The following is a 15,586-nucleotide window of genomic DNA, read 5'->3' as shown; positions in this document are numbered from 1 at the left end:
TGCCCTGTGAACAGGGGTGAATCTGTTGACTATGGCCATTAGGCCTTATTGCCCCGCAGACAGGGATGAATCTGTAGACTTTGATCACTGGCCCTTACGGCCCTGTGAACTGGGACAGTTCTAATTGACTTCAGCCACGAGGCCCTACTTACCTGCTAAGAGGGGTGAATCCATTGACCCTGGACGCTAGGCCTTACTGCCCTGCCAAGAGGGAGGATCTATTGACTCTGGCCATTGGGCCATACTGTCCTACTAAGCGGGGCTAATACATTGACTTTGGCCATTGGGCCTCAATGCCCCGCTAATAGAGGCAAGTATATTTACTCTGGTTACAGAGACATAGATGCTGGTGACATACAGCCTATACCCTAAGGGAGATGGGGCACACTAGCCCTGCACTGGATGGGTCTCCTCAGCCCTGTTACAGGCGACCACATCTGCATGCAATATTCAAGATGTGGGCGTACCATGGATTTGTATAGAGACAATATGATATTTTCTGTTTTCTTATCTATCCCTTTTTTAATGATTCCCAACATTCTGTTAGGTTTGTTGACTGCTGCTGCACATTGAGTGGATGTTTTCAGAGAACTATCTACAATGACTCCAAGATCTCTTGAGTGGTAACTGCTAATTTAGACCCCATCATTTTATATGGATAGTTGGGATTATGTTTTCCAATGTGCATTACTTTGCATTCGTCAACATTGAATTTCGTCTGCCATTTTGTTGCCCAGTCACCCAGTTTTGTGAGATCCTTTTGAAGTTCTTCGCAGTCTGCTTGGGACTTAACTATCTTGAGTAGTTTTATATGATCTGCAAATTTTGCCTCCTCATTGTTTACCCCTTTCCCCAAATAATTTATGAATATAGTATAGACCTCTGGGGGTTACCACTATTTACCTCTCTCCATTCTGAAAACTGTCTTGTGGTGATTTCCCCTGGGGTGCCACCTGGAACTGGGGTACCACTGAGACCCCTAACCCACCAGCCTGGGCTCGCTCTCACACTGTACTGCTGTGGCAAGCTGCAAAACCCTCCACCTGCACTTACACCAGCATTCATACAGCTAGGGTCACACCCAGATGCAGTTACATGCAAGCTCTCTGACCAGCCGCGGTGTAGGAAGGTTACAGCCAAGGCAACTCCCAGCTCCCCAGGTCTGGACCCCCTCTGGAATATAAACCCAAAATTATACCATCTTGCACTGCACAGGGAACTGTGCAGCGTAAGCTCATAAAGTTTGCCCCCTCCCTCATTGCGGAGAGGAATATGCAACAGCCTTTGCCCCTTGAACTATGATTCTCATTCACTTCACTACAACTCACTGGTTTAGATAAAGCAAAAAGAAGTTTATTAACTACAAAAGATAGATTTTAAGTGATTATAAGTGATAGCAAACAGATCAAAGCAGATTACCTGGTAAATACACAAAAATGCAAGCTGAGCTTAATATACTAGATAGGTAGGATATGAATTAGCAAATGCTCACCCTGAGTAATAAACACATTGGCATATTCTTAAGGCACAAGCTGCCTTTGCTTTGCAGCTTGGGTTTCCCAGGTTTTCATACATAGGCTAGAAATCCCTTTAGCCTGAGACCATCACTTCCTCCCTGTTCAGTCTTTGTTCCTCAGGTGTTTCCATGTATGTTGTTGTAGGGAGAGTGAGGTACCATGATGATGTCATTTCCCCATTTTATATCTTCTTCCCACTTGCTGGAAAGTTCTTTTGCTGTGACCTGGGTCAAACAGCTCCCATTATGTAGAGCTATCTCTGAGAGGTTTCTGTTGTACACAGTTCCTGGGATAATCCCTGTGCTTGTGTGCCTTTCCTCAATAATCCAGAAACATTGTTTGGCCTTTTTAGTGTTATACTCGAAAGGCTGTTTGTGGTTGTTTTCAACCTCACAATTTTTCTGTAACAGATACACAGCCAAACATCATAACTTCACATACGAGGATAGCACATACAATCCAATGAGATATTAATGTCTAGCAGATCAAGACTTTTAGAATGATACCTCACAAGGCATAGTTTGTGCAAAACATATCCTAATTATATGACAGTGGTGAATAAGGGGGTGCCAGAGTGTCGTGTGATGATTTTTTTCCTACCCTTTGTTTCCTATCTTTTAACCAGTTACCAATCCATGAGAGGACCTTCCCTCTTATCCCATGACAGTTTACTTTGCTTAAGAGCATTTGGTGAGGGCCTTGTCAAAGGCTTTCTGAAAATCTAAGTATACTATATCCACTGGTTCTGTAAGGTTTCAAATGAAAGCCATGATCACAATGGTCTTTAATATCACTATGAAATGTATGTACGATACTATGTAAGGAGTTATGTGCATATATACTGAAAAATATGTTTTAAAGTCTGTATCAAGGCATTGGTCACCAACGGAGGTGGAAAAAGGTTTTCCTCCAGACAGAAGGTAAGAAATTTAGCATTGTAAGCTAACACAGTGAATGCCCATGTACATTCAATGTCAAATGTTAACAAAAAGATGCAAAGTCAATAGGGAAACAGTGCACAGAAAAAACAAGCCACTGGTAGTTATCCTGTCTCTGAGAACAGGAGACAATGAACTTTGAGTTTATATGCAGGAGGCAAAGAAGACACCCTCTCATCCTGCACCTACAAAGGAAATGGGCAGTGTGTTTACACTAATAAAAATGAGATCTCGGCTAACCTTGGTTGCAAATGCTTCAAAAGACTTAGGTGGAGAGAGAAACTTCTTTTGCCAGGAAGTTAACCATAGTTAAGTTTAGTCTCTAGAAAGTGAGTTATGATTTTGTTTTATATTTAACCATTTGTTTCCAATATCCTTACTCATTATCTCTTGAATCTCTAGACTTCAATAATACATTTATATATAACTATAACTATATCTCAGTGCTATGGTGTTAAGCAAAGAACTGGGTCCTGAGCTGAACCTTACAATCTGGTGTGTGTATTCTTCCTGGCAGTATACCTGACAACAGACCTGGTATTTCTGTGGGTAGCAAATGTCAGGGGCTAGATATCACAGGGACTGGGGTGCACCTATTGACTTGCAAAGCAAAGTAATGTCTGGCATAGGCCAGAAGAGAGTACTTGAGTGGTATGGCTGGTGGGGTCAGGCAGCTGACACACAGGTCAGCACAAGCATGACTCTCTCCTGCTGGTGCACCGATGACACCAGCTTCTTCCTGGGGGGAGGGGAGAGGTTGAGATGGGCTAGCCTAGACAGAAAATTGTGGTGCCCTTGGCATGAAGCCCTGCCCTTCTCCAAGGCCCCAGCCCTGCTCCTTCTCAGGTAAGTGCCAGCCCCACCTCCTCTCCCTTCCCCTCCCCTCCTTCCCCGAGGGCCTGCCCCCTGGCCAGGTTGGAGGCTGGAAGCTGAAGCTGTGCAGTGCAGAGTGGCTGCTGTGCTGGCTGGTGCCACGGTGCGGGTGGCCATGGCATTCCTCCTTCTCTCCTCCTGCTGCTGCTTGGGTCCCGGGGCTGCAGCTCCTCCTCAGCATTCCACCACCCTTCAACTGCTCGGTGCCAGTAAGAGCCACCCAGGCAGGGGTGGGGGACCTGGCTCCAGGGCCAGCATAGCCCTCAGGAGTCAGGGCTGGAGTGGGTCAATCTGGGCCATTGTGGGGAGCCCCAGACCCTCCACCTGCCCTGGGCAGTGCTCCCCAGTGGGTGGGGACATGGGCTGGGGTATGCTGTCAGGCACCCTGGTCCCTTTCCTGGGCTTACTTGTGTGCTGCTGCTGGCGCTGCCTTCAGAGGCTGCCACCAGCAGCAGTGCAGAAGTATCTGCGTAATATCTGACCTTTGCACTGGGAGGGATGGATACGTGGGGGCTAAGGCAAATTTCTGTGTGGTTATAGCCTCCGCAAGTTGCCCCTCAGTGCCACACTTGTGCTGGTGGCAGAGAGTAACAGGGCCCCCAACAGGGGAGGCAAAAGGGGCAGGGACATTAAGCGCAGCAGCACTTTAATGTGGGCTGGGTATGGGCTGGTGCGGGTTCGTACTGGTGCAGAGTACCAGCCCATACCGGCTCACTTCACCCCTGGCTTTAAATCAGAAGTGGACAAACTATGGCCCGTGGGACCCTCCTGCCTGGCCCAGGAGGCTACCCCCAGCCCCTCCCCTGCTGTTCCCCCTCCCCCACGGCCTCAGCTCGCTCCGCCGCCGGCACAATGCTCTGAGCGGTAGGGCTGCGAGCTCCTGGGGCAGCGCAGCTGCAGAGCTGGCCTGTGCTCTGTGCTGCACAGTGTGTGGCTGGCTCCAGCCGAGTGGCGTGGCTGTAGCGCCACCAGCCACCAGTGCTCCAGGCAGTGCGATAAGGGGGCAGGGAACAGGGGGAGTGGATAGAGGGCAGGGGAGTTCAGGGTGGTGGTCAGGGGGCAGGGGTGTGGATAGGGGTCGGGGCAGCCAGAGGGCAGGGAACAGAGGGGTTGAATGGGAGAAGGGGTTTTGGGGGGCAGTCAGAAAGGAGAGGGGGGGTTAGATGGGGGGGTGGAGGGCAGTCAGGGAGAAGGGGTGATTGGATAATGCAGGGGTCCCGGGGAGGCAGTCAGGAAGGAGAGGGGGCATTGGATGGGGCAGAGCGGAGCAGTCAGGGGTCGGGGAGTCCGGGGGCAGTCAGGGGACAGCGAGGGGTGGATGGAGGCAGGGATACCGGGGGGGCATCAGGGGACAGGGAGGGGTGGACAGGGCAGGGGTCCTGGGAGGCCATCAGGGGGTGAGAAGCTGGGGGGCGTCGGATGGGAGTGAGGGTGGGAGCCAGGCCTCACCTGGCTGAGGAGGCACAGCCTCCCCTAACCAGTCCTCCATACAATTTCAGAAACCCAGTGTGTCCCTCTGGCCAAAAAGTTTGCCTGCCCCTGCTTTAAACATTTGCTTTTAGCTGACTAGAATTTCCACTTGCATATTGTCATTTTCTCTTGATTTGATTCTTCCTTTCAGCCTACCTACTAGTTTACCTCCCATTCCCACAACATTTATTGCCAGTAAACCCAAGTATTAACATGGCCCTTACTGCTGGCATTCCCTGTGCAAAGTGGTTTGAGTTTCAAGAATTGATTCATAGTTATGATCCATCTTTTTTATTACCATTCCTGACAGCTTCCGGTTGGAATCCACATTTAGCTCTGGCCTCATTCATTTCCACCACCCAGTTGATCCATATAACGGTTTCCATTGATTTTGAAGTAGCAGTGGTCATCCCAGATACACACCTTTATTTTCACTTTGTAGTTTGTAATCAGACTTTGTATCTTGGGGTCCATCTATCTGTCTTGTTGTTGTAGCTAGGTATTCCATGTGCATCCATCACTACATTATCTGAGAAAGCACTGGCCAGAGGGGTATGCTGGGACGTAAAATGAAGTCTGCACCCCTCCGAGGGGCTGAACTGAAAGCTTTCATAGCACTCTCTGCTCTTGCTCATCTGAGTAATTCAGTACGAGGTTAGAACTACACAGGTGTATTGCCACACTACCAGGTTACTAGCTCTAGAAAATGTCAATAAAATTGGGGATAACCTTCGCACGTCCAAATTCCTTTTATCCTGGTCATATTTTGGATTAGGCTTAATGTTCACTTTCTTATTGCAGGTTCATGCAAAAAAATTGGCTTTTGTTTCAACATCTTTTTGTTATTTCCTCATCTACTCTTCCCCTTCTCCCAGTCACTCCATTCCATCATGGTTTGCTCATGATGCTTCCTTCAAGTGCTGAGCGTTGATCCTTTGATACACTATTTTTTTCAGTCTGTCACATATAATTCTTGGCTTTTTTCCCCCATACACCAAACCCTGCCAACTTGTAAAACCTCTTCCGCTTTACTGCGCTTGTGTTGTTTTTCCTTGAGTTGACTGGTTTTTTTCCATTTTTCCATAGGCTGGTTCCTTTCATTCGAATCTACTCCCTTTTTTTCTAGCTTCCTCTCTTGAATCCTTTTACATGTAATCTAAAACACACTGCGTGTGAATGGAGGCCCAGAGAAGTATTTGCTCTGGCTTTTAACAGCACTTAGCAATGCCAATGAACTCTGAAAGAAGGGATTCTCAAACTTGCAGTAAAGTGACCCTTTCCTGTAAATCCTAAAATGTGAGTCGTTCTCACAAACTACAGGAGAGATGATTATCTGCCTCAAACCATAAATTTTAATCAAATTCTACAGAGTGCATTCAGAACATATTTTGAGTTTAAGCCATGATGAAACATAACTAGGCTTGCAAGGATTAGATTTTTGTTGGTAAATATCAGTAAACACTGATTTCACCATATACACACAAACTGACAAAGATATATTTCCATTGATAATAATCAAAATTTACAGATAGGCAAAGTAAGAAAAATGCTGTTTTAGAACTCATGAGAGTCAAAATCCAGTGGTTTAGACTTTTGAGCTAGGCTTGTTACAAATGAACTAGCGAATAAATAGTAAAAACCTGTATGATTTGTTGATTTAAGGATATTGATTGTATATTTTGACATGTGATGTTGAAAATTTGTGTTTTAACAGTTAGGAGGTTTGGGTAAAGCAGAGTGGCTAATGGAAATAAGGATATGAACATGAAAATGACCACATCCGAGGTGAAAGTCAAACTGAGACATAATAATGGGACTAAATCGGGGATAATCTCCATCCAAGAATATTAAAGGAATTGGCACATGAAATTGTGAGCTCAATAGCAAGGATTTTTAATGAATCTGTAAACTTGGGGGCCACACCCTATAATTGGATTGCTAATATAATACCTATTTTTAAGAAAGGGGAAAAAAGTGATCCAGGAAACGGCTTGTTAGTTTAGCCTCAACTCTATGCAAAGTCTTAGAACAAATTTTGAAAGAGAAAGTAGTTAAGGACATAGTGGCAAATGATAATTGGGATAAAATACAACATGGTTTTACAAAAGGTAGATTGTGCCAGACCAACTGGATCTCTTTATCTGAGAAGATAATTGATTTTTTTAGACACAGAAAATGCAATACATCTAATCTACCTGGATTTCAGTAAGGCATTTGATATGGTTCCACATGGGAAATTATTAGTTAAATTAGAGAAGATGGGGATTCATATGAGAACTGAAAGGTGGATAAGGAACTGGTTAAAGGGAGATGACCGCGGGTCATACTGAAAGGTGAATTGGCAGGCTTGAGGGAGGTTATTACTGGAGTTCCTCAGGGCTTGGTTTTGGGACCAATCTTATTTAACATTTTTTTAATGACCTTGGCACAAGGAGTCAGAGTGTACTAATGAAATCTGTGGATGACACAAAGTCAGTACAGAGGAGGACTGAAATATCATACAAGAAGATCTGGAAGACCTTGAAAACTGGAATAATAGAATTGGAATGATAGTGCTAACTGCAAGGTCATGCACTTAGGGACTAACAACAAGAATTTTTGCTAAAAGCTGAGGACTCATCAGTTGGAAGCAACAGAGAAGGAGAAAGACCTGAGTGTATTGGTTGATCACAGGATGACTATGAACCATCAACGTGATGTGCCCATGAAAAAGGTTAATGCAGTCCTATGATTCATCAGGCGAGGTATTTCCACTAGATATAGGGAAGTGTTATTACCATTATAAAAGGCACTGAAGGCACTGAAGAACCTCATCTGGCTAACAAAACAAAGGCTGAGGGGAGATATGATTGCTCTCTATAAATACATCAGAGGGATAAATACCAGAGAGGGAGAGGAGTTATTTAAGTTAAGCACCAATGCTGACACAAGAACAAATGGATATAAACTGGCCATCACCAAGTTTAGGCTTGAAATTAGACAAAGGTTTCTAACTATCAGAGGAGTGAGGTTCTGGAACAGCCTTTCAAGGGGAGCAGTGGAGCAAAAAACCTAACGGCGCCAAGATTGAGCTTGATAAATTTATGGAGGGGATGGTATGATGAGATTGGCAACATACAATTGTAGGCAATCTGAGACTGCTAGTAGCAAATAGCCCCAAAGGCCAGTGAAGGGACACTAGATGGGGAGGGCTGAGAGTTATTACAGAGAATTCTTTCCTGGTGTATGGCTGTTGAGCTTTGCCAAAATGCTCAGGGTCTAACTACTAACCATATTTGGGATCAGGAAGGAATTTTCCCCCTGTTCAGATTGGCAGAGATCATAGGTTTTTTGCCTTCCTCTGTAGCATGGGACACAGGTCACTTGCAGGTTTAAAATAGTGTAAACAGTGGATTCTCTGCAACTTGAAGTCTTTAAATCATGATTTGAAGGTGTCAGTAACTCAGCCAGAGTTTATGGGTCTGTGACAGGGTGTGCACACTCCACATTGGAGAAGAAAGGGTTAACCCCCACACTATGGGCGGCGGAAGTTCTGCCCCTCAAGCTGTGCTGGGCATGCTCCAACTCTATTGCCTCAGTATAAAATGGAGCAGCCCAGCTCATTCTAGGTGGATGGCCGGAGGGGAAGAACCTTCAGCTGAAGCTCCAGCTAAAGATCTGCCACAGCCCTTGCTTGCAAGAGCCAGAGACCCCTCGAGCTGGAATGGAGGTCTGGAGCCCAAGGAGCCCCAGAGGACCGTCCACGCTAAGAAGCTCACGAACAGCAGCTTCTGGAACTATGGTAGGAAGTGACCCAGGGAGGGTGAGCAAGTGGTGTCTCCCACCCAAGTGAGGTCAGCATGTTTCGGTGGGATTCCCACTGACCCAGTGACAGACCACTTCGTCACTGTTAGAGCCCTGGGTTGGGGCCCGGTGGAATTGGGTGGGCCTGGGCCCCCTGCCTGGGCTGTCACTGCCCTGGTGGCGGCCCTCACCTTTCCCCACCCTATTGACTCTGGCCATTAGGTTCTGTTGCCCTGTGTTTGAGGGTGACCATATTGTCTCTAGCCATTAGGCTGTGTTACCTTGTGTCTGAGAGCCACCATATTGACTCTGGCCATTAGGCTGTTAACTCTGACCATTGGGCTGCACCGCCCTGAACCTGTGGGCTGTTAGCCAAACACTGGCTGCTGAGCCACCCTGCCCTGCACCCGAGGGCGATTACATGGACTCTAGCCACTGGGCTGCACTGTCCTACTGTTACTCACACCTTATTGTCAACTATCTGTAATGGACCACTCTCTTACCACTTCAAAAGTTATTTTTCCTTCCTTGGCATCCTGCTGTCAATTGAATTGTCTCATTAGACTGACCTCACACCTGGTAAGGCAAATCACATCTTTTCCTGTATTTATACTTGCTCTTGTATTTTCCACTCCATGCATCTGATGAAGTGGATTCTAACTCACGAAAGCATATGCCCAAATCAATTTGTTAGTCTCTAAGGTGCCACAGGGACTCCTTGTTGTTTTTGCTGATACAGACTAACATAGCTACTGCTCTGAAACCTGTTACTCTGTTCAGTAGTACCTAACTGTAACAAATGTGCCTTCTGCATTTTCAGAGAATGACTTTGAATACTGATTTGCCTAAGTGCTAAGCAACCCACCAACCCCCGCCTAACAAATCGATTGACTCATGGGCTCATACGAGCACAAGGGAGACCAATAGATGCCATTTAGAGTAGTAACTGAATAATGAGTGTTTCTGCTTTGTGTAGACACTAGCTCTTCAAAGCTCCTTGAACATTTATTCATCCTTCTGGTGGCTCCCACTGTTAGACTAAAGATAAAAGTTTTACAGCCTTGTTGGAGGAATTTGTCTTTCCAAATGAAAACAAATTGTCTGAGTTTTGTGACTTTCACATGTCTCTCTAGACTTGTGCTGCTTTAAGACCCTTACATCCTGGTTGTATTTGTAGGATAAGTAAAATAACAGGCATTTCCAAGGACAGCCAATCATTCTAAGAGGCTGGGATTCCATTTGCAAATTAGGGAAAGATCCAGGTTGGTGGTGGTCAGTGATCCTTCATGGAGGAAGTCAAGTGAGAACTTTACAGTGTCTGTTTTAAAAAAGAAGGAAAGAAAAGAGAAAGACTAGGCTTTTTTTCCTATCAGATAGCAAAGTGCATTTTATCACTGTGGAGTGTTTTGTTCAGAATTTTTATGCTATCATTGTACTTTCTTAATAAGTTATTGGTTACGGGCCTTTTGTTTGATACAAAAACTTGGACACGGTCACCTGCATCTGGTTTGTTAGGAATAGCAGAGAGACACTACATAACCATTGTGTCACAGAGGTGACCTAATTACAGTGGTCATCATAAAAGCACCACTGTATTGCCTGGCAGGTACTTCTGTACCAGATGTGTACTGAGCACAGAGCAAGATACGCACCAGATATGTTCATCATAGGATGCTTTAATGCTCTGCCTGGCCTTGCTGAGTTTCAATAAGATATTTTACATATAGCAGCACCTAGTGGCTGAACAGTATAACACATTTAGCATTTTATTACGTTGCCTTTACCATGTTATAGCTGTATTCACAATGGGCCCTGTTAATTAATACAGTGCAGTTATACAGAGCCCACTGTATTTCAGGCACATATTGCCTCTCCCTCAGATTCCAGCTATGTCTGTCTATGCAGAGGACGGGTGGTAGGGATCAGCAGCCTGATACTTAGGGTCAGCACTATTTATCATCAATGCTGGCAGCATCCATAGGCAGCTTTTGGGTGATAAACCCGACTTTTGTGCATCCCTGAGGCCTGGCTGGATTTCCCTAACTGAGTGCTATGAACCGCTCAAACACAGAGCGTGTAAGGCAGGGGGGTTGGGCCCACTCTGGGCCTGTCTGACTTCAAATGGAAAAGAGGCCCTCCCCACAAACTCCTTTGCTCACATGAGTCAAAACTAAAAGGATGGAGGCTGCTCCTAGAGCTTGGTGGGATGATAATTAAATCTCTGGTGGCAGCAAAAGAGAAGACATCAGAAGAGGACCGTCTATCCCAGCTTAAGCCAGGTTCCTGCTGTCATAGGAGCAGACCTTGTGACAATGACCATTTGTCTGGGGTGACCTGGATCTTGCAAACTACAGCTAGATCCATTGTATGCACGTGTGAGAGAAAACCCCGCTGAAAAGTTTGCAGTGAAACAGCCACCATTTTCTGTTTCTGTCTTATTTAAAGGGAGAAGCAGCACTCATGGAAAACTAACTGACAGGAGCCCAGTGTGGGGTTCCTGTAGCTTATATCTGTCATGACTTGTTTTTTGTGTCATTTTTCAATTTAAATGGAAAGAAGAATCTCCCTTTTGGCTGCTGAGGCAGCTGCTTATTTGCATTTCAGATGTAGCTTGTTGCAGGGGGCTGCTCGCTTGCTCACGGGGCTCTCCTGTGGAGATATTTCTGTTCTTGTTTTGCTGTTCTCCGGACATAAAATAAAGGTCATTCCATCTGAAAGCTCCGTCTGCTCTTTCTTTATGGAAAAATGCCCCAGTGTGTGAAAACAAAGCCTTTGTGAGAGCCTGATTTCCAAAATGCCAGGTGCTCACTTTGTGTGCATTTGTGCTCCTCGGCTGTGCTTCAGCTAACTAGGGACAAATGCACAGAAATGGTCAGTTTTGCATCTGATTGGCCACTGGTGCCTGATTTGCATATTTGTTCATAAAACAGCATGCCAGATGTTTCTGAGATCAGGCACACGGCGTGTCATATTTGCCATCGTATAACAAAACTAATGTATGCAGAGCCTATCAAACTGTTGTTTTCACAGAAATGAGAGCAGTCACTGCCTAGCTGGAGCTCCTGATCTACAACCATTTGGTGTGTGAGTGACTGTTGCCCGCCTGTGGATACAGAACCTGTTACTTAACAGGACTATGGAGTTCTTCAGCACTCTGGCTTTTACTCTCTATCTGGGATTTTGGCACTAAAGGACACGGCTCTTCTCACAGCTGCTCTTCAGGTAGCTATAATAGTCTGTCTGCAGCATATGGATTTATTACAAGCTTCCTAGATAATGCTACAAGTCATTTATCTTTTTCTCAGTTAGAAGGACCCCATTAGAATTTACTGCAGACTGGACAGAGAACGTCTGGCTACGCGAAAGTAACACACATCCTTGAGAAAATAGGAAAGATTTTTTTCATTTGACAGTTATCTGCGGAGTGGATTTTTTTAATAAGCTCACAAAGCTTTCTTAAAAGAAAAGCTATTTTTCCATCTGAAATATTTTCATTTCATAACTGTGTGTGATGTCTAACATCCAGAAAGTCCTTTGCATGAAAATGTAGCTAAGATGTGTCAAAAAGTTAAGTGAGCATTGCTGGGAAAAAAAAATAACCCTGCCAAATTTGCTCTATGCATAGAGATTGTGTGTACATTCTGACCTGTCTGAACCAGAGCAATAGATAATTATATATGTGGAAAGGCTCTTTTAGACTGGGGTGAACAACAGGGAGAGAAGCCAGTCTCTGTGTCTCCATAGAGCTGGAAGAAATCTCAAATATTTCTGGTTGTCTGCAGAACAGCTGGTGGGTTCTCGTCTATGAATCTAATTAAACATATTCCTTGCCACAAACACTTTTAGTTCTATTTCTGAGATGCTGAATGTCTCTCCAAAATGTATCCTGGAGTATATTGCTTTCATACAGCATGCTCCTAATCCCCATTGGAAGCCTTTTTTCTGTGGCAAAATGAAATTGCACTCATAGGCTAACTCAAAACTCACCCAAGTAAATAATGTTGATTGATTTTCTGGTTATCAATAAAGCATCATGAATTAATGATGGTTGAATTTAATGCACCGGACCATAGAGGCTCCTTGTCAGCCTTGCAAGAATGATGAACCCAACCTTAAAGCCACATTTTCAAAACTTGTCTTGGTCCAGTGGTTCAGGTGCTCACCTATGATTTAGATTGGTCCCTGCTTTACCACATGCATGGTGCCTGATCTTGGACAAGTCACTTAGTCTGCCGTTTCCCCACAGCAGTTCCCTATCTCCCCGGGGCATTATGAAGAGAAGTACGGTACCATTTTGGAGTATTCAGACATTATGATAATGGAGGCTATCTAATCCCTAAAAAGGATAAGAATTTTGCTCACATGGTCAATTGCAGATGCAGTGTTTGTAGAGTTCTCAGTTGTAGGCTAGAATGTAAGTCCTTAGAGGCCATAAATAAGTAAATAAATAATTGAGTGCAGATATTCTAGTTCACTATTATTGTGCAGGTGTGCAAAATGCATCCAGTAAATTATCCGACTAGCATTCTTTGATCAGTTCTATTGCCTGCGTGGCTGAAGATCAGATAGTTAGACATGCCTAACCCTGTCTTTTCAGCAGTGCAACCTCACTGACTGTGGTGGGGCTACACTGACATAAAACTGGTCAGGCCCCTTCTGGGCTGAGGCCCTTTGGAAAATGTGCCCTCAAATGAAACCAAAACGTAAGTACTTTACATCTCTGTAGCAGCTTGTATCAGAGGTTCCCAAATCATTAATTTATTCTGGGATGCTCATCACCATAGTGTTTGTCTCATAACTTCAGACTAACATTACCCTGGTGAGCTAAGTAAATCGCATGATCCCCATTACCAAAAATTGAAACCAAGGCCTAGAGACAGGTAGGGCCTTACAGACACTGACTTGCACTGGGAGCAAGGCAGAGCCACTCTGCCTCCACAGATGCACCTGCCCATAGCTTCAGACCCTGTGAGGGATGAAACAGGAGCTCCTGTCACCAGCCAGTCTGCTCCTCTGGATGTGGTATAGCGGCAGGGCCATGACCCTACTGCTTCCTGCTCCATTTGAGATGGCCAATTCCCATTGAGAGAGTCTTTTGCTCTCTTTATGGTTTGGATTTTAGCAGTTCTCACGGTATTTCGACACCTCAGGCACCTAGTCCCCCACTAAGCTTGAGTGATGGTATTTTTTTTTCACTTATCTCAGAAAACAAAATAAACCGCAAGTTAAGGGCTACTGCTATGTGACATTTCTACTGCGGTTTAATGAGCTGGATTCGGTGTGCTAATTTTCCCACTCTGGATGGTAGGCAGTGATTCAGCAGAGCAGAGTTGCCCCTGTGTTCAGGCTGTGTGGTCAAAGGAGTTTCTTTTATCTGAGGGAGTCAGCTTAGGAGGCAAATATAAATATTAAGGAGAAGTTTCTCTTTTAACCACATGCTGCACTTTGAACCCCAATATTTATTGTTCTGGCACAGAAGGGACTTTCAAGTCAAAGGGCTGGACGGTGCCTTTACAATCAGCCCTGAGTATTCGGTGAGATGGCATGGAGCTGTATTGGCCCAGGAGGAGACTGGAGAATGAACTGTGACTGAGGCACCACTCCTCCCCTGCTTCCCTCTTGCTCTGTTCAGGGAGCAACTTCCTCCTTTCTGACTTTCCATCTGGATATTCTCTCTACTGGGTATGAGGGCTGGGCATGGAGTTTAGGGCTACTCCCGCTCACCACCTGCTCCTTCCCTTCTCAGTCACAGCACTGAGTATTGGACAAGTAACCCCAGCCTTCCCATCCGTTCACAATCTGAGCAGGGCCAAGCAGCGGGTAAGGGCTTTACTCTGTCATACTCCCCTGTGCAGTCGAGTAAGGGCTGTCACGATCTAACCCAGAGGCCAGAGCTGGGAGGCCCAGGTTACAGACCCCTGAGCTGGGCCATGAAAATGGAATGGATGGCAATAATCCTAGGAACAAAGGACTGGCCAGATTGGCTCAGACCAGTGGTCCATATTGCCCAGTATCCTGTCTCTGAAGCAGTGAACAGAACAGGGCAATTATCAAGTGATTCATCCCCTGTCATCTAGTTTCAGCTTCTAGAGGTTTAGGGACATCTGGAGCAAGAGGTCACATCCTGGACTATCTTGGCTAATCACCATTGATGGACTTGTCTTCCATGAACTTCTCATTATTTTTTGAAACCAGTTATGCTTTTAGCTTTCACTACATCCTCTGGCAATGAGTTCCACAAGTTGACTGTGCATTATATGAAAAAGTATTTACTTATGTGTGTTTTAAACCTGCTGCTTGTTAATTTTATTGGGTGACCCCTGGTTCTTGTGTTATGTGAAGGAGTAAAGAACACTTCTTATTCACTTTCTCCAACCATTCATGATTTTATAAACCTCTGTCATATGCCCCTTTAGTAATCTTTTTTCTAAACTGAACAGTCCTAGTCTTTTTAATCTCTCCTCATATGGAAACTATTCTATAACTTTATTTTTTTTGTTGTCCTTCTCTGTAACTTTTCCAATTCTAATATTCCTTTTTTTTGAGCTGGGGTAACCAGAACTGCACATTGTATTCAAGGTGTAGATATACCATGTATTTATGTAGTGGCATTATAATATTTACTCTCTTATTATCTATCCTTTCCTGATGGTTCCTAACATCTTGTTAGCTTTTGACTGCAGCTGCACATTGAGCAGATATTTTCAAAGAAATATCCACAATGACTCCAAGGTCTTCCTTGTATGGTAACATTGTTTTGTATGTATAGTTGGGATTTTGTTTTCCAGTGTGCATTACTTTCAATTTATGACCATTGAATTTCATTTGGTACTTTGTCACCCAGTCACCCCATTTAGTGAGATCACATAGTAATTCTTCTCAGTCAGCTCTGGACTCAAGTATTTGAGTAATTTGTACCATCTGCAAACATTGCCACCTCACTATTTACCCCTTTTCCCATATCATTTATGAATATGTTGAACAGCACAGGTCCCAGTATAGATT

At 44.8% G+C, this 15,586-nt stretch overlaps 1 long non-coding RNA gene across 1 annotated transcript; it reads right to left on the bottom strand.

The window, feature by feature from the left end:
- Positions 1–9,332: 9,332 nt before the first annotated feature.
- On the bottom strand, positions 9,333–14,837 carry LOC115655461. Its single transcript, XR_004001396.1, has 3 exons — positions 14,712–14,837; positions 11,993–11,998; positions 9,333–9,345 (listed from the first exon to the last, which is right to left on the bottom strand). It is a non-coding gene; the product is annotated as an uncharacterized LOC115655461 (long non-coding RNA).
- Between the last annotated feature and the right edge of the window lie 749 nt (positions 14,838–15,586).

Source organism: Gopherus evgoodei, chromosome 7 (genome assembly GCF_007399415.2).
Source record: "Gopherus evgoodei ecotype Sinaloan lineage chromosome 7, rGopEvg1_v1.p, whole genome shotgun sequence".
NCBI lineage: Eukaryota > Metazoa > Chordata > Testudines > Testudinidae > Gopherus > Gopherus evgoodei.
This window is presented reverse-complemented; position numbering and strand designations above follow the sequence as displayed.